The sequence below is a fragment of the Macrobrachium nipponense genome, chromosome 40 (assembly GCF_015104395.2).
Source record: "Macrobrachium nipponense isolate FS-2020 chromosome 40, ASM1510439v2, whole genome shotgun sequence".
NCBI lineage: Eukaryota > Metazoa > Arthropoda > Malacostraca > Decapoda > Palaemonidae > Macrobrachium > Macrobrachium nipponense.
In genome coordinates, this window is record NC_061101.1 from 12,812,946 (window position 1) to 12,831,673 (window position 18,728).

The 18,728-nt window shown below is 36.8% G+C and overlaps 1 protein-coding gene and 1 long non-coding RNA gene across 2 annotated transcripts in view; both read left to right on the plus strand.

Moving 5' to 3' along the window:
• LOC135211842 (another transcription unit protein-like) overlaps positions 1–18,728 on the plus strand; it is a 68,237-nt gene that overhangs the window by 606 nt on the left and 48,903 nt on the right.
• LOC135212296 (uncharacterized) lies at positions 8,076–8,723 on the plus strand. Its single transcript, XR_010313849.1, has 4 exons — positions 8,076–8,147; positions 8,276–8,371; positions 8,483–8,551; positions 8,653–8,723. It is a non-coding gene; the product is annotated as an uncharacterized LOC135212296 (long non-coding RNA).

Consider the following 18,728-nt stretch of genomic DNA (forward strand, 5'->3'; position numbering starts at 1 on the left):
ACAGAAAGAAGAGGATAGAATGACAAAAGAGGGAACAACAACCTCCAAAGACGACTATGGCCAGATTATAGTTGAGCAGAGGAGCAGCCACCGTTTAACGATGGAACGAGTCTTTTAATATATAATGACTCTAAGGTCGTCAGATAATCTGCATCCTTAGAATACGCTAATATGGAGAAGTGCTGCTTCTTAACCTCAATTTTACAATTGATAGCATGATTTTTTATATTGAATGTTCTGGTCTGCTCAATCTTTGTCCCGTTCTAAAACTCAACCCTAAGTGACTATAATAACGTACTGCAACAAACCTCTTCGTCGATCAATATAAGTACCAGGACATCTGGGCATGTAAATTATAGACCACATTGGATCTCATGAAGGGCTGCAGATGGTCCTTGAAGCCAAACAAGGAGCCAATTTTACTGGGATTGTTTGATATTAATTTTTAAATTAATACACGGTATTTCGGTTTCAATAATTCGTTTCAGTTTATGCGAAAATTTGGAGTTAAAAATATAAGGGATTGAAGCATACTAAGTTTTTCGGAACATTAAAAAACCGGTGTGGCAGGATGAAAATAATCAGTTAAAAGTTTGTTGATGATTCTAAAAACTAGATCCTTGGGAAATGAATTTTGTTGAAAAAAAGTAGTTAAAAATTCAAATCTCCTTATGAAAGTATGGCCCAACTGGAAGAGTATCTAAGAGCCCTATGCACTATACTTTAAAGCCAATAACTACCCAAGGAACTTGGAATGCGGATGGTATATACAGGTGAGGAGCTAATTTTCATATTAGACCCATAAGCTTAGAGGAGACTGATTTCTCAAGTATACTAAAGACCCAAGTATCTTAAAGACCCACTGGCTTATTAGAGAAACTGATTTGTCAAGTATATATTAGACCTAAAGACCTAAAAATAGGTATGTTAGGGTTTAAAGTGCATAGGTTATGCCATCCTGTAATGCCCCATCCCTTTAATCTGCAGGACTCGAAGGTCAGGTTAAGTTGAGCAGGCCAAAGGATCTTACTAAATAGGATTTGGCATCCTACAGTAGGTCAAGGAAACTTAGGTTAGGATGTGTTCCTTTAATCATCCTTGGCTCTTATATATATATATATATATATATATATATATATATATATATATATATATATATATATATATATATATATATACATACTATATATACATACTATATATATATATAATATATATATATATATATATATATATATATATATATATATATATATATATATTATATATATATATATAATTTCATTATTTATAAAATAATTCTAAGGATATTTAAGTTTTTCCAAGCCCAAAAAATAATTATTTCTTACAATGATCCTGACTGAGTTGTTGCTTAAGTGTTCAAGGTAATAAAAAAATTAAATTTTTTTTTTTTTTTTTTTTTTTTGCTATAATAACGGTCAAAATAGGCATAAAACAAAATATAAATAGATAAGTAGGAACTTCTAAATACACTTGATGACAAATCATATATATATATATATATATATATATATATATATATATATATATATATATATATATAAAATTAATGTTTTAAGTTTTTCTGGCCCAAAAAATACTAATTTCCTAAAAGTCCAAAATCTGTTTGTTGGTTAAAAGTACAAAGATAAAAAAAAGTGTTTGCAATTATAATAGATGGTAAAAAATGGCATAAAACAAATTAAAGTACAAAAGTAAGAAAATTATAAGTACTTGAGGACAAAATCATATAAAATCACCCCCAAAAAATTATTAAAAATTGACAAAATACTTGATAAATGTATCGATAAACTGACATCCTTGAAAAAAGTATGATTTATGCTATATTTGGTTGTGGGTGAGAAAGTAAAATACACTGAACAACCTAAATAGATAGCCTAATATAAAAATAGTCTACTAATTAACAAATACAATTAGATAAATACATTCATTTCATGCAATAAAGTCAATTGAGATAAACTTATGAGTATATTTACTAAAGTATTACTAAAGTGGAAAAACTTTTCCCTGACTACAAAATAATAGGCTAAAATATTCCACTACTGAAAACATATATGCAACATTTTGTAAATAAATAAAATTAAATAAAGAGATAATTATATATTAAATAGTATAATAGATATATATAAGATAGAGATATAGATAGAATAATTAGATAGATAAGATAGATTATATAATAGAGATAGATTGATAGAGAGAAGATTTATATATAGATACGTATATAATATATAGATATAACTATATACATTATTAGGAGATATATATATATATATCATATATAGATATATATATATATATATATATATATATATATAATATAGATATACATATATATTATAGATATAAAATATAATTATAACAAAATATATAGTACTGTACTCTCCACCTCTCGTTGGGGACCACGGTAGACAAAATCTGAAGTGTAGCCATGTTGAATTTTGTCACAAAAATAAATTGTGGCGTACTATATATGAAAATCTATTTCTCTTGGAGGATATTTTCAAAATATGAGGAGGATTGACAAGTCAAATAGTAGTCAGTCAGTTTTGTCTCAAAAAGGCTTTTAAGAGACATTCCAAAAAAAAAAAAAAAAAAAAAAAAAAAAAAAAAGTTATTAACTAGCATTTTATTAAATTTATTATTTTTATTATTTTTTTAATTTCTATATCATGTAAACGTGTCAAAGCAAAAACTATAATAATAATAATAATAATAATAATAATAATAATAATAATAATAACCAGTCACAAACGTAAAACCACAATTAGTTTACCTTGACAATCACTGATTACAGTCAGGGAAACTATACTCTGTTTTTTTTCATCTGTCCATCCGCCTGTGGTGTTTTTGTATGGTAACACTGCGTCTCGGGCTTTAGATAGTTATGCTATGTGTAAGTTTTATGTAAATAAAAGGATATCTGGGTGTACATTTGCAACTGAAAAGTGTTTTAATAATTTACTGTATGCAAATAACACCGTTAATATTCGAAATAGGATATTATTATAATCGTTGAATGTAAGCTGAATGTACTATCTAAAGCCCGGGACGCAGTGTACCATACAAAAACACCACGGGCGGATAGACGGATGAAACAAAAAACAGAAAAAACAGCCAGAAGTATAAAAACCACAATTTAACTGACCTAGTCACAAGTAACTACAGTCTGGAAAAACCAGTCACAAGTATAAAACCACAATTTAACCAGATAGACACTGGTTAGTCAGAAAAACTAGTAACAAGTACAAAAACCAAAACCACAATTTAACCTGACGCAGTCATTGGTTACAGTCAGGAAAACCAGTCACAAGTATAAAAAAACACAATTTAACCAGACGCAGTCATTGGTTAGTCAGGAAAAACCAGTCACAAGTATAAAACCACAACTGATGAGGACGCAGTCATTAGTTAGTCAGGAAAACCAGTCACAAGTATAAAAACACAATTTAACTTGACCTGGTCACAAATGCAGTAAATAAAAACAGTCACAAGTACAAAACCACAATTTAAATCGACGCTGTCACTGATTACATTCTTAAGAATAACCAGAAAGTCACTTAACACTTACTGGGGGACGAGGTAAACAGAGTAACCAAAAAGTCACTAAACACTGACACAAAGAAGACAAGTTAACAGCATGACTTCACCACTATACTCTGTTTTTTTTCCATCTGTCCACCAGCGTGTGATGTTTGCGTATGGTAACACTGCGTCCCGGGCTTTAGATAGTTACATTCATAGAATATAAAGCCTAGATGCCGCATCGGTCGGCTGGACATACGTCATCAAGTCCGCCATCTTGGGCGCGGGTAATTCAAACAATGCAGCAGGCTGCAGTATATAACGTTTTTTTCGCCACTATTCGCTTAATATTGCACGGATTTTCTTGTCTGGTGGTTCGTTTACAAAGCTTACATAATTCCCTACAAGGATCTTAATAAAATAAAGTTGTTCCTTATTATTTGAAAATTTAACTTGCAATGACTTTTGTTTTAGCAGGTAGGGGGAAGGGGGGCTAGTTGTACACAAATGTTAGTATTTACCCATAACTATTGCTGTAAATAATAATTTGAAATGCTGTGATAAGACAGATTACTAAAGTAGGCCTACAGCTATGGATCTGGTGCAACTTGAGTAAAATCTTTGTTTTTCTCTCGAAGTGCCCTGTTAAAAAATCCCCCAATATAATTTTTGGCACAGGCCTACAAGTTTAGGTCATAAAACTGTAGGGTTTGAGCTAAAATAAACTACAGTTAGGCCCTAGAATAACTAGGATTTCTGTGCTATCTGGCCTTTGCATCTCTGCCTGCTCCTTTGAGGCAGGGGGGGTGGGGGTTCTTCCAATTTTTTGGAACGGGATGCTCCTCAGTGAATTCTGACCTCTAGACCTGGCTTTGGAAAATTTAGGGGATATCAAGAGACCTCGTCTAGTGGCAAAAGTGACCTATCTCTAGACCTAATTATATAGAACTTAAATTTTTCACAAAAACTACCTTTAATTTGCTCAGACTAGGATTATATTCATGGCAAGCATTAACAGTTCAATATAGCTCATCTCTAGACCTGTGTTGTCAAGGACCCAAATTATTATACCTTATTTGAGATAAGGGCCTGGGCCATCTCTATACTTCTACCCTTCCAGAAGGGGCGGGGACCATCTATAGACCAAAATTGCCAAAATGAGCCAATCCTGACGAGCAACCCTGTATACCCGTCATAGTACCCCCCCCCCCCCCTCCAACCCCCCCACCCCCGCCACCACCGAGCCTTTCATCCTAGGCCACAATCATAAGGCCAGTCTAATTTTTTTATTTTTTTTTCAGCTAACTATTCATTGGTTTGGTCACACATGTAAATTTAAAGCTATGGGTGCCTATGGTCATTAAGCCTATACTTTAAAGTAAACAACTCTCAAAATGTATTGCACAATGATTTATTTTCATGAAATTTGTTCTTACATTGAATATATATATATATACATATACAGGCGGTACCCGGCTTACGACGGTTCCGGCTTACGACGTTCGATGGTTACGACGCTTTCTTAAATATTCAATGGAAATTCCGTCCTGGGTTACGACGCTTGTTCCGAGGTTACGACGCTGACGCTTCCGACGCTCCGAGTTAACGACGCTTTTCGCATGCTATGATAAAAAATCCTTTATAGTTTAGCACAGTACATAATAAAAATATGTTTTTTGTTACATTACAACAAAAATTTTGAGGTTATGATGATTTTTTGACACTTTTTTTTTCGTATTTTTTTGAATTTTTTTACTGACGCCGCATATGCGGAACTAGTTTGCGGGCGACATGAATACTACTAGCTTGGGATGCGCAGTTTAAACAGTCCCAAAAGCGCAAATATAATGAAAAATCATTGCTTGTTTCCAGTACATAATTAAAAAAACTAAGTTTCTGGTTAGATTACAACACAAATGCCAAGGTTACGACGTTTTGTTATGCTTTTTAACGATACCTCATATGCAGAACTAGTTTTTGAGCGGAGGTGCATAAATTAATTAACGCTATTAAACTGTATGGTAAATTGACCGAACAACGACCTCGGACGGTCGAGGACAGCCAAGCGTAACAATACTAAAGGACGCCACTTCAATCGCGTGCCTGCCTGCATTCCACTAGGTTGTTGTGCTGAGACGTTGCTGAAATTCCTTGCCATTTTCGCTAATTTACAATGGCTCCTAAACGCCAAAGTACTTCCTCCGATGATAGTTCATCCAAGAGAGGAAGGTCATCACGATGGAGGTCAAATATGACGTGATAAAGCGTTCGGAGAAGGGAGAAACTAACACCGAAATAGGCCGTTCTTTAGGCTTGAGCAGGACCACGGTGGTAACCATTGTGAAGTGGATGAAGGAAAGTATTCTGAAGCACGTTAAGGATGCTGCACGATGAAGTCAACAGTGATAAACGAGAAGCAACGTAGCCAGAGCATTGTTGAAATGGAGAAATTGCTCATGATCTGGCTGGAGGACCAGAACCAGCGACGTGTTCCGGTGAGCTTAAGTGTGATCCAGGAGAAGGCTAGAGCGCTGCATGAGGCAGTAGTGAAAAAGTTTGGCGAAGGCAGTGCTGGTGGTGAATTTTCCGCGAGTAGAGGTTGGTTTAAACCGTTTTAAGGCTCGTGCAAATTTGCATAATGTGAAGCTGCAAGGTGAAGCTGCTAGTGCTGATAGCGAAGCAGCAGAAAGTTTTCCAGGTGGTTTGGCTGAGATAATTAAGGATGGTGGTTACACGGCTGACCAAGTCTTTAATGTGGATGAGACTGGATTATTTTGGAAAAGAATGCCAAATCGAACGTACCTTTCCAAGGAGAAGTCAGCACCTGGCCATAAAGCTGGAAAGGAGCGACTGACTTTGCGTGTTTGGGGCCAATGCAAGTGGTGATTTGAAACTGAAGCCCTTGCTGGTGTATTTGGCCGAGAATCCCAGGGCTTTCAAGGGCATTTTCAAGAGTCAACTCCCTGTGATTTGGAAATCTAACAAGAAGGCGTGGGTTACCTTAATGGTCTTCGAAGATTGGTTCAATGACCATTTCGTGCCAGCAGTGGAGCGGTATTTGACTTCGAAGGGTCTGCCTTTTAAGGCCCTCTTAGTCCTGGACAATGCCCCTGGTCACCCTTCAAATTTGAGCGACATGCATCCTAATGTGAAGGTGGTGTACCTCCCACCCAATACCACATCGCTGATACAGCCAATGGACCAGGGGAGTAATAGCAAATTTCAAGGCTTACTACCTTAGAAGGGACCATACGTTTTGCTTTGAGGGCCATAGAAGCTAACAAGGATTGACACTGAAGCAATTCTGGAAGGGCTACAACATTGCAGATGCAGTGAAGAACATTGCAAGTGCTTGGGACGAGGTGAAGACGACCACTTTAAATGGGGCCTGGAGGAAACTGTGTCCACAGTTTGTGCACAGTTTTGAAGGCTTTGACCAGGCAGAAGACGTCGAGACTGTGACGAGGAAGATCGTAGGGCTAAGCAAGAGCTGCAACTAGATCTTGAACCTGATGATGTAACAGAGCTGCTGGCTTCCCATGGAGAGGAATTGTCTGCAGAGGACTTACTAGAACTTGAACAACAAATGATTGAGGAAGAGGAGGCGGCACCAGAGCCAAAAACCCAGGTCATTAACTGTGAAAGGTCTGTCAGAGGGTTTTACTCATCTGGAGAGAGCCTTGGCTTCTTTTGAGGCAGAAGACCCTAACGTTTCTAGGTTTTGACAAAATCAAGAGAGGAATCATGGATTTGGTGACTTTCTACAAGGAGACCCTGAAGGAGAAGCAGACGAAGAGAGTGTGCAGTCCAGGCTTGACACTTCTTTCACAAGTCTCCAGTACCACCACCTCCCACTCCTAGTCCTGGTAAGGAATTCTGAACTGTTTTACTAATTATGTGTTTACATAGTGTACATATTAAAATGTGTTAATTTTTTAATGTAACAACTACTAAATGTAAGAGTAAATTGTAACTTCATTAATTTTCATCATTTGTAATTTTATTGCAGAAGTGGTGACAGTTCCAGATCCCCTGTACTACCTGTGACAGTTCCAGATCTCCCTGTACTACCTGTGACAGTTCCAGATCTCCCTGTACTACCTGTGACAGTTCCAGATCCCCCTGTACCTGGACCCTCTGTATCAGCCGCCCACCTGCACGTGTACAATCAGGTAAGCAATTTCATTTTTCTCATTTTCATGTTGGAAATTGTTTACACCCTACATACATACGTTTACACTAACTTACATAGTGGTACAATGTGTTTGATGTTGCATAACCTTATTATTATTTTTTTTTTTTCCATTTCAGACCCCTTTGATAGTGACAGTGACCCCGATGACCTGAGCCTTTCCATGGTTTTGATGCCTCGCCCTATACATCAGGTAAGGAATCCTTAACAAATTTGTAAAAATGGTTTTATAAATTGCATAGAAATTTTTATTAAAAGTGTACTATGCTACAATTACATCCACCTTATAATATATTTATGTACCCTATCATTCTTTCCAGATGTAGATGTTCCCTCATCAGTGATACAAGTATCACCTCCCCAGAGCCCAAATCAGTTGATACGAGTAGTATCACCTCTCCCATTCCTTCAGGTAAGAATTCTTCATTTTTTATATTGAACATACGTATTACACACTACATATGTCAAACAGTAATAAAACATGTGCAGTAGTACAGTAGTAGTAACTATCATTTTTTTATATATTTTTTATCATTCCAGACTCCCAAGCACCTGCCCATCCCACTCCATAGCCCAGCCACCCACTCTCATGTACCATATGACCATCCCAGTAAGCAAGCCAACCACTAGAATTTGGTACGGACAGTTTTTTTTGTTATTAATGTTTTAATATTACATATGTAATAACCATGTTATGTATGTAACATACATACTATAATCATATGTACTATTACATTATCATTCCAGACTGGCATGCACCTGTGACTTACATAAACCAGACCTCTACATAGCCTACATGTCTTCATTTTGCTGGAGGTAAGGAATTCTCAGTTGTGTTTAATGTTTGCATACGTACAATAAATTTTGTACACCTAAGTGGTTACATACTGTCCTTTAATATTAATTCTTCATTCCAGACTGCCCATCATCCTAGCCTGTTATCTGTGATAAAGCACACTGAAGTTAGGTTTGGAATGCATCCTTATCAATGAATGCTCTACACCTCCACCTCCATCTCCCACAACCTAGGTAACAGCTTTGAGACTCACTAAAAGTTGGTAAGTTATGTTAAGGAATTTCTAAATTAAGTTTATACTACATGTTATATGTGATATTAACCACTGTATGGTGCATATTACTGTATGTAACTTACTATGCATAGAGTACTTACTAACATACTAATTATTTTTTGTACATTCCAGAACCCCTGAATGATGTAGGCTATGGGGCCACATAAGACTTTGTCCATCCAGGGTTACGATGAATGTAAAATATAAACTAAAGGTAAGGAATTAATTAACATACATTAACTCTTTTAGTAGTACACTCTTGATATATCACAGTAATTAACATATTGCATTCACAACTTTCTGTAGTGTATATTTTGTACACTAATTTTGTACTTTTTTCTTCCAGAACCAACATTTTTCACACAACTCCAGGTTGTTACTACAAGTGTCATCAAGGGATAACTACAAGTAGAAGCACCATTTTTGGATGGAAAAAAACCCTTCAGGAAAAGTATACGTATCACATGTAACATGTAGTGTAACAAAGTATGAACAGTAAGGTTTTTACATACAGTAGTACATATTACATACGTACATAACTTTTTTTTACAGGTTTTAATTTCCAACCAAGTTTTGATTATGTACATATGTAGTACATGTGTTATAAACCACTGTACGTATGGTTACTGTATGTAACTTACTAAACATACATAACATGACTTAACTTTGATACTTTTTTGGTACATTCCAGAAAACCAGGACCCCCTCCATGATGCAGGCTATGGGCCACATAAAACTTTGTCCAGGGTTACTACATAACATAGCACGACAACTGTAAACTATGTACTACTGTACTAAAGGTAAGGAATTATACATAGTATAGTAAACATACATTAAGTGACCAAGATCTCTCTACATGGGAGAAGTGAATCAAGGTTCCCTCATGGAAATTACATAACTGTACACTTGCCCTGCTGAACAGGGTTTGGGGGTAGACCAATCATTTAACAATATGCCAATATTAAAACCACTGTATGCGGTGCATATTTACTGTATGTAACTTACTTAATAGCATAGAGTACCTACTGACAAAAAATTATCTTTTGTTTTTACATTCCAGAACCCCCTGAATGATGTAGGCTATGGGGCCACATAAGACTTTGTCCATCCAGGGGTTACGATGACATGTAAAATATAAACTAAAGGTAAGGAATTAATTAAACATACATTAACTAAGTTTTATACATGTTATATATGTGATATTAAACCACTGTATGGTGCATATTACTGTATGTAACTTACATAGCATAGAGTACTTACTGACATATAATTATTTTTTGTACATTCCAGAACCCCCCTGAATGATGTAGGCTATGGGGAGGGGCCACATAAGACTTTGTGCATCCAGGGTTACATAGCAGGACAACTTTAAACTAAAGTAAGAATTAATTCACATACATTAACTTTTTTACTCTTGATATAACTCAAAGTAAGGAATTATAAACTAAAAGTAAGGAATTAATTAACATACATTAACTCTTTTACTCTTGATACTATAATTTACATATTGTATTCAGGACTTTGTGTAGTATTTTGTACTAATTGTGTTATACTTTTAACCTTCCAGAGCTACCAGACTGGGATTTTAGTGTACTCCAGGATCTAACAAAGTGTGCAATGCATGTGTATACGTATAGTGACAGTGTTTAGTGTATACCCTAAGGATTAAGTGTAGTGTACATTGTGCTTTTTAGTGTCACAAGAGTTTAATAAAGAATTCATACCTTCAAGAACCATCCTTTGCCATTGGAATAACCACACTACATCATGCAATCTACTGCATGTCACACAGGTAAGGTCTCTAACTTTTTCTTAGTTTAAGGCATATTTCCAAGTGTCGTTCCGGCTTACGACGATTTTCGGCTTACGACGCGCCTCAAGAACGGAACCCCCGTCGTAACCGGGGACTGCCTGGTATATATATATATATATATATATATATATATATATATATATATATATATATATATATATAACATTTATTGTACATCTGTGGCATTTATTTATAAATATTCCCAGCAGTTTAAACAAGTTTTTTTTTTTCATTGCTGTTTCCAACAGTTTAATGATACTACATTGTAATGATAATCTATATACATTGATATGCAATTAGCAGCCTATATCAAAACATCAGCAAAAACTCATTATGTGCCTTGCTTGGCCATTTAGTTCTTATTACAAGGACCAGATTAACACTTTAATATTACATAGCTATAATGCAGTGAAAGAAATCTAGAAACATCAAATTAGTACAACATACACGATTTACCCTATTGACCTAATGGCCCTTAAAACAATATTGTTTTCAAACCATTTTATTCGTAGGCTTCTTACACAGCATTTCAAAATCATTGTTTACAGCAAGAGTTATGGGTAAATATTAACATTTGTGTACAACTAGCCCCTTCCCCCCCACCTGCTAAAACAAAAGTCATTGTAAATTAACTTTCAAACAATAAGGAACAACTTTATTTTATTAGATCCTTGTAGGGTAAATTATGTAAGCTTTGTAACTTGCCATCAGACAAGAAAATCCGTGCAATATTAAGCGAATAGTGGCGAAAAAAACGTCATATACTGCAGCCTGCTGCATTGTTTGAATTACCGCGCCAAGATGGCGGGCCTGATGACGTGCGCCAGCCTATTCAGCTAGCAAGCTTGATGCGGCATCTAGGCTTGTTTTATATCTGTGGTTACATTCAGCTTACATTCAACAATAATAATAACCTTATTTCGAATATTAACGGTGTAATTCGCATACTGTAAATTATTAAAACACTTTTCAGTTGCAAATGTACACCCAGATATCCTTTTATTTACCTAAAACTTACACATAGCGTAACTATTTAAAGCCCGGGACGCAGTGTTACCATACGAAAACACCACAGGTGGATGGACAGATGGAAAAAAACAGAGTATAGGCAGACAACTTTTCTAATCTAACTTCATGGTGGGAAAGTTGTGTGTTTGTTTCAGCGACTTTGTTTTGGTGTTACGAGATACAATTATCAAAAGTCAGATACACTTGATAAATACTTTTTAAAATGTAAAACGTTAAGTAAAACTTATAAGAATGTATGGGGAAAAGTATAGGATTTTTTTTAGCGAAAGTATGGCTACTTACTAAAGATATTCGCGCAGAATACGTCATTGAGAGAGAGAGAGAGAGAGAGAGAGAGAGAGAATCGTGAACTGTGATTTAAATGAACGTAAAATTCAACGTTAAACCAAAATGACCGAGAATAAAACACGGAATTAAAACGAAGGGAAAATAATATTGAAAAAAATTAGACAATGCTTAAGCTGGTTTGAATAGGCCTAGTTATTAAGGCACCGAATGGTTGAGTCAATTTCTTGCATATTCACATTATGTCTATTTTATTCATTTATAAATCAATTTATTATCCCCTAATTACCTATTATTTAGTATATATCTAATATTTTTTAAAAGTTAAACACTGTATCTTTTAGTTTTCATTGCATAGGCAAACTTTGGTCAAAGTAGGCCTAAGTGTTACGTCCTTATAGAGTTGTCAATTTCTTATTCCATTAACTTATTTACAGATTTATTTACTTATCTATTTTATTTACTTATCTACAGGGAGAAGACTGGAGTGTTCGAGTGAATGTCACCTGCCAAGGCTTTCTCCTACACAATGCCTACAGAATCAGTGTTTAGATTATTAGTATTGGCCTGGATAGGTTAATAATTTTATTGATTTTGACTCGATTTTATTTATTTATTTTTTCTTAGGCTGTCAAGACAAGCGCTTATGTAGGGAGGTGGGGGAGGGGGCCTAAAGAATGTATGAAAAATGAGAGGAAAGGAAGCTATAAGCCTAAGCTTATTTGACTTAAAAAAAAAAAAAAAAAAAAAAAAAAAAAAAAAAAAAAAAATAAAAAAAAAAAAAAAAAAAAAAAAAAAAAAAAAAAAAAAAAGGAGCACGCGGTATGAAAAATCAAAGAAAAGGAAGCTATAGGTCTAAACCTATCTGCCTTTGTTAAGTATGAAGATTTAAAAAACTAACCAGTGTGTGTCTGTGCATGTGCATGTGTATGTATGTGTATGTGTTTTATACACTTGGTGCCAAGCCAGAAGAAAACGAGGAAAACAGGGAAAGGCAGATCGCTATAGGCCTAGCTTTTCGCCTCTGTTCAGTTGAAAGGTCCAGAACTAAAGCACTTGTGGGTGTCATGTATGTTTTGGCACCTGGTAGGCCTACATAGGCCCAAAGAAAGCAATGTGAAAAATGCGTGATAAATTTGTGTGCGCATCTGTCTGTTATACCTGTATAATGATTCCCCAACAGATTCTCCGCCAGAATTTATCAGCAGCAGCAGTCATATGACCGCTGGTTCTCCACCAACAGGAAAACTTTTTCTTCTATAAAATATAGTGATTATGAACAGCACAATGAATTTTTTATGCTAAGTAGCCTTCATCAATGAGAGATTAAAGTACCAGGGCTTTTTATAATAAATAAATGAGAATAAGTGACATTGAAACATGTATTAGTTCAAAGGACAGTTTTTAAATTTTATTCCATCATCAGTTAAGGTTTAGACTGCGTAGCGTATTAAATTTTTGAATTACACATAGGCCTACAAAGTCTTATTATGTGTTAATATATATGTGTGTGAGAGTATCTATGCAAGTGCATTTTAACTTCAAGCCTAAAATCATAAGTAAGAAACACATTTGAAAAAGCATTCTAACAACCCTAAATTTAGAAAATAAATCCTACATTATTAAACAAAGGAAAACACCCCCTCTATAATGTCCTTCACAGAATGTATCCGCGCAAACATAGGGACAAGGATCATAGGAGGCCAATCCTCTGAAGTGGAACGAGTATCCTTGCAAACTCCTTGGTTTACAGGAATACGAATAGCATCTTTCTCAGGAGGATCAATTATCAATGACAGGCTTATCCTGACTGCAGCTCACTCCTCAGCCTCGCAAGTTAAAAAAAATCTTATGAAAGTACAAAGAAAACTATAGTAAAGTACTGGAGGTAGCACTTAAGACTCCCAAGTTTCGACCAAATTTTTTTAAGGGATGGCACTCATAAGGAACTCTGCCAAGAAAAACTAAACTATCAAAAAATACTTGAGATACTTTAAACTTTGCTCATTAGTAACCATATATTTGAAAATGGCTACTCATACCTTAGAGACAACTTAAAGTACGTAAAGTATATACTGTAACTAGCTTTGTCCTTTGTCAATCTCAATTTTTCAAAATGTCTATGTCCTCCTTTGTCAGGGTCTCAGACTTCCTAATTGTAGAAGAATATAAATGAAGTTTTTTATTGTAAAACTAATATTGTAATACCTAACCTGAACACCTGAAAACTAGCCCTGGTCACTTACCAGCCCGAACCATCATTTATTAAAAATTTACCAAATCTTTGGTTAAAATAAACGATCAGTGTTGCCAATCTCCTGCAAACACCCTCGTTACCTAGTTACCAGCCCACCGCTAGTAGCCCCTGCCTCACGGGCTGCCGGTCCACAACCTGCCCTCCTCACCGTCCAATTCAGTTAACTCAATAACTGTAATAAGGGGGGCAGGGGAGGGGATTGGGAATCAATTCAGGTTTTCAGGTGGTTCAGGTATAGTGTGGTTATGGACGCAAAATATTAGTTTTGACAATAAAAAACTTCATATTGCAATACACCCCCTGAAACACCTTGAACTAGCCCGATTAACAACATTAATTTGGAGGTGGGGAATCAAATCTGCCGGCCCTCACTGTACTAGTTGTCAGTCAATAATAATGAGTACGCGAGTCAGTCTCAAGTTCATTTGTCACTCGTCCAAGCTAATCTCCCATGTGTGGCCTTCTAGGCCTGCCATATGTGGAGGGAAAAAACTCCCTGCACCTCTACCCTAAGGTCAAAACTCATTGAGTGCGGAAGGGATACAAACCTGTTTCCTCTCAGCCTGGCTATGTGCCTCACCTGAGTAGAGGAAAAACTGAAGACCTCCCATGTGGCTCTCGGCCTCTCATGTATGTGGAGGGAATCTGAAGACCTCCCATGTGGCTCTCGGCCTCTCATGTATGGAGGGAATCTGAAGACCTCCCATGTGGCTCTCGGCCTCTCATGTATGGAGGGAAACTGAAGACCTCCCATGTGGCCTTAGGCCTCTCATGTACGGAGGAGACAACGGTGTCGTCGATCGTAGTGATGTCCTCTCTTGTAGTGTTGTACCTGCCTGTCTGTACTCTGCCTGGTTCGGCACTTGGAAGAATACCCTCAGATAGACCCAGACATGTTCTTTCCTATCTTTCCTAATACTTAAAATCCTCTTGTGATATATCATATCATGAATACCTTATACATATTCCGAATATTCGCTCCCTACTCTAATACTAACTCAGACAGCAAGATTGTTGGGTTTAAAAATAGAATTTAGGCCAAAGGCCGAGTAGTTGGGACCTATGAGGTCAGTCAGCGCTGAAGGGAAATTGAGAAAGTTTGAAAAGGTGTGAAAGGAAGAAAAACCTCTGTTGCACAATGAGTCCAGTGTTAGGAGAGCGTGGAAAATAGGATGAGAGAATATGGAGAGAATATGAAATCAGAAAAGTGAGAGAGAGAGAGAGAGAGAGAGAGAGAGAGAGAGAAACACAATCGTCTAGGATAAAGAGAATATAAAATCAGGGAAAAGAGAGAGAGAGATAAAATCAGGGAAAAGAGAGAGAGAGATAAAATCAGGGAAAAGAGAGAGAGAGAGAGAGAGAGAGAGAGAGAGAGAGAGAGAGAGAGAGAGAGAGAGAGAGAAATTACGATCGTCTAATATCTCCACCTCCGCAAATTGCAGCAAGTTAAAAGGGTATTATCTTAACGATAATACTCGTATAACTCCGTACGAGAACTTGTTGCTAATGCGATCGACTCCTATAACAACATCACTTTATTGTATTGATCAGCGTGTGACAGTAATCGAATCCGATAGCAACATCCGTTATTGTATTCATCCGCGTGGGACGGTAATTACTGTATTCATGTTATAAATGCAGCTGAAGCTAATAAGGCAAAATTACGTTCATCAGCAACCTGGACAGAAGTCCCGAGCTTATGTATGAATTCCAACGCAGCCGTGGTAAAAGAAACTAATAGCATGAAAGAGCTCATTACTGTTGTTTTCCACACAGACAAAGGATTAATAACGTATATAAAGTGTAATGTTCGTAATACCTATGAAAACGAGTGAAAAACGAACGGAATCCTAAATTTAACGCCATCTAACCCGAGGGAAAAACTAGCTTCCAATGAGACGTATCAGTCAAATTTTGGTCTTAAATTACATCGTAAGACGAACAGTATGACTTCGTTACATAAGTTAAGTATCCAGATATTCATTAATATGCTAACTAAGGACAAAAACATTAGCCGAGACCAAGTGATATGGTTGAATCTGAAGCCAAGGAGAGAAAAAAAAAAAACAAAAAAAAAAAAGACTAGCCGCATCCTTGTCTGTCTAAACCACACCTTCTTACAATAGTGCTGTTTGACGACAAGCTAGTGTAATTATAATTTAATTTTAAAGTAATAAAATAATATTTAAAGGTATTATTAACTTTATTAGGCCTAATATTAATTTCAGTTGTCATTGTAATTTGATAATACGACTGGTAATAATTTGTAACTGTAATTGACATAAGCTCAATGTAAATAACTGACCGGCACTAGTCTGTTTGAACGTATTGAAGACGTCATACATACAAATTTCTTATATCTGACATCTGATTATATGCCCCAAGATAGATACCTCATTGACTATATTAAATGTCAACATAGTTGAAGACACGTCTCTTTAAGACGTTTGTACAAACTTGGCATAAGTGAGTGTGTTGTTACGTTAGTCATAGTCAATCAGGAGAGAATGAGATGGATACGGCGACGCAAACCCGTATTCGTCATCCGCTGATTCCAGCGTGAATGACTGCGAGTTTAGTGTTTATACTACGCCAATATGATGATACATAATACAATTATAATGCTTTAGTCGGACAGAATCCGATCTTCATTCTGTTCGATTACATTCATATTAATTATCCTCAGATCGGATTCTCGTTCGTTTTCAATTACACCTGTATTGAATTATCCGAAGTCAAGAATGCCTTAAGCCTACAGCGTTAGCCAATATAAAAATAACTACGGATATGTTGTACAGCGAATACTTTAGGTTAGCTAGGCTACTGAATATGCATACGATATATCATCGTGAACACTAGGCTAACCGTAGTTAATTTTATTCGATTTCTCTCCATACTGAATATCGTAAGTCAATATGCATTGAACGGAGAATTAGTTGATATTAATTATCGTATCGTATACGTAGAGGAAGTAACCTAAAGACGAAAGGAGCATATCTGAAAGACCAACCCTGGCCTAAAAGCTTCTGATGCAAGGAACTCTAAGCAGGAAAAAGCCTAAAGATGCTCTAAGGACACTGTGCCTCTAAAAACTACTACTTTTAATAGAAACCGACCCGAAGAAGCCTGCACTTCTCTTCCTAAACTAAACACTATGTAGCCTATTATCCCTACTCGTCTATATCTGACCTAAGTTTTTATCATCCTGAGAACTTACACATCGAGGGAAGGGGAATCTGCTGCCAACACTGCCTCTCCGCGCCAGGGGGGACGGCGGATCCTGCCCGTGGGCTTGCGGATCCCCATAACCCCCAGCACCGGTTAGGGCTGATTCTGGAACAGGCAGGGGACGCTGGAAAGAACGATTAGTAAATTTCAGTATCCCTATTGCTCGATCTATTCTCACATAATCTTGACCTAAAATCGCTAACAGAGATGTCATCGAGGGAAGGGGAATCTGCTGCCAACACTGCCTGCTCCGCGCCAGGGGGGACGGCGGATCCTGCCCGTGGGCTTGCGGATCCCCATAACCCCCAGCACCGGTTAGGGCTGATTCTGGAACAGGCAGGGGAGCTGGAACAGAACGATTAGTAATTTCAGTATCCCTATTGCTCGATCTATCCTCACATAATCTTGACATAAAATCGGTAACAGAGATGTCATACTCGATGTCAGCGTACTCTCAAGTCTCTTAAAGAGCACTGTCTCTAAGTCTTTATCTTGATCTACGTTAGTCTCTTCCTGCCTACAGTTACTTCTTAAATACGAGACCTTTCCTATGTTTGAGATACCCTAACATCTGGTCCAAAGACCACTCCTGACATTCCAAACATCTGGTCTTTACATTATATTGAACAGGCCTACAATTTACGCATAAGGAATGACTATCGTGTCATAGGGTACTCATCCTTTTCTTGCATTGTTGGCAAAGACGATACGTTGTTGAACTCCCGCTCGTCGTTTTCTGTGATGTGGCCGAGGATGCAGTAGTCGTTGTCGTAGCCTGTGTTGTTTCTTCCTTTGCAGAATCAATGTCTAATGACAAGGTATTAAGAGCAATCCAACCGTAATCCAAAGGGATGCGTAATTCGTCACCAAATTCAATCAAATCAAAGGTGCAAATGAAGGCCGGCAAGACCAAAAAGGAGTTCGCTGTGGATACATCTGTACTCCACCGCGAACGATAAGTGATTGAGTTATGATTGACGTGAGAGGGCAGGTGTGACCGGCCCGTGAGGCAGGCTACTAGCGGTGGGCTGGTAACTAGGTAATCGAGGGGGTGTTTTGCCAGGAGATTGGCAACACTGATCGTTTATTTTAACCAAAGATTGGTAAATTTTTAATAAATGATGGTTCGGGCTGGTAAGTGACCAGGGCTAGTTCAGGTGTTCAGGGGGTGTATTGCAATACCTTTTTTTCTTTCTTGCAAATGTAATATAACTTTTACCTTTTCAAATTTCAGAACATGAACAGGATCAATGCAGTTGCCCGCACTGGAGAAACCTGCTCTAAGTGAACAATAGTCTTTGTTATTCTAAT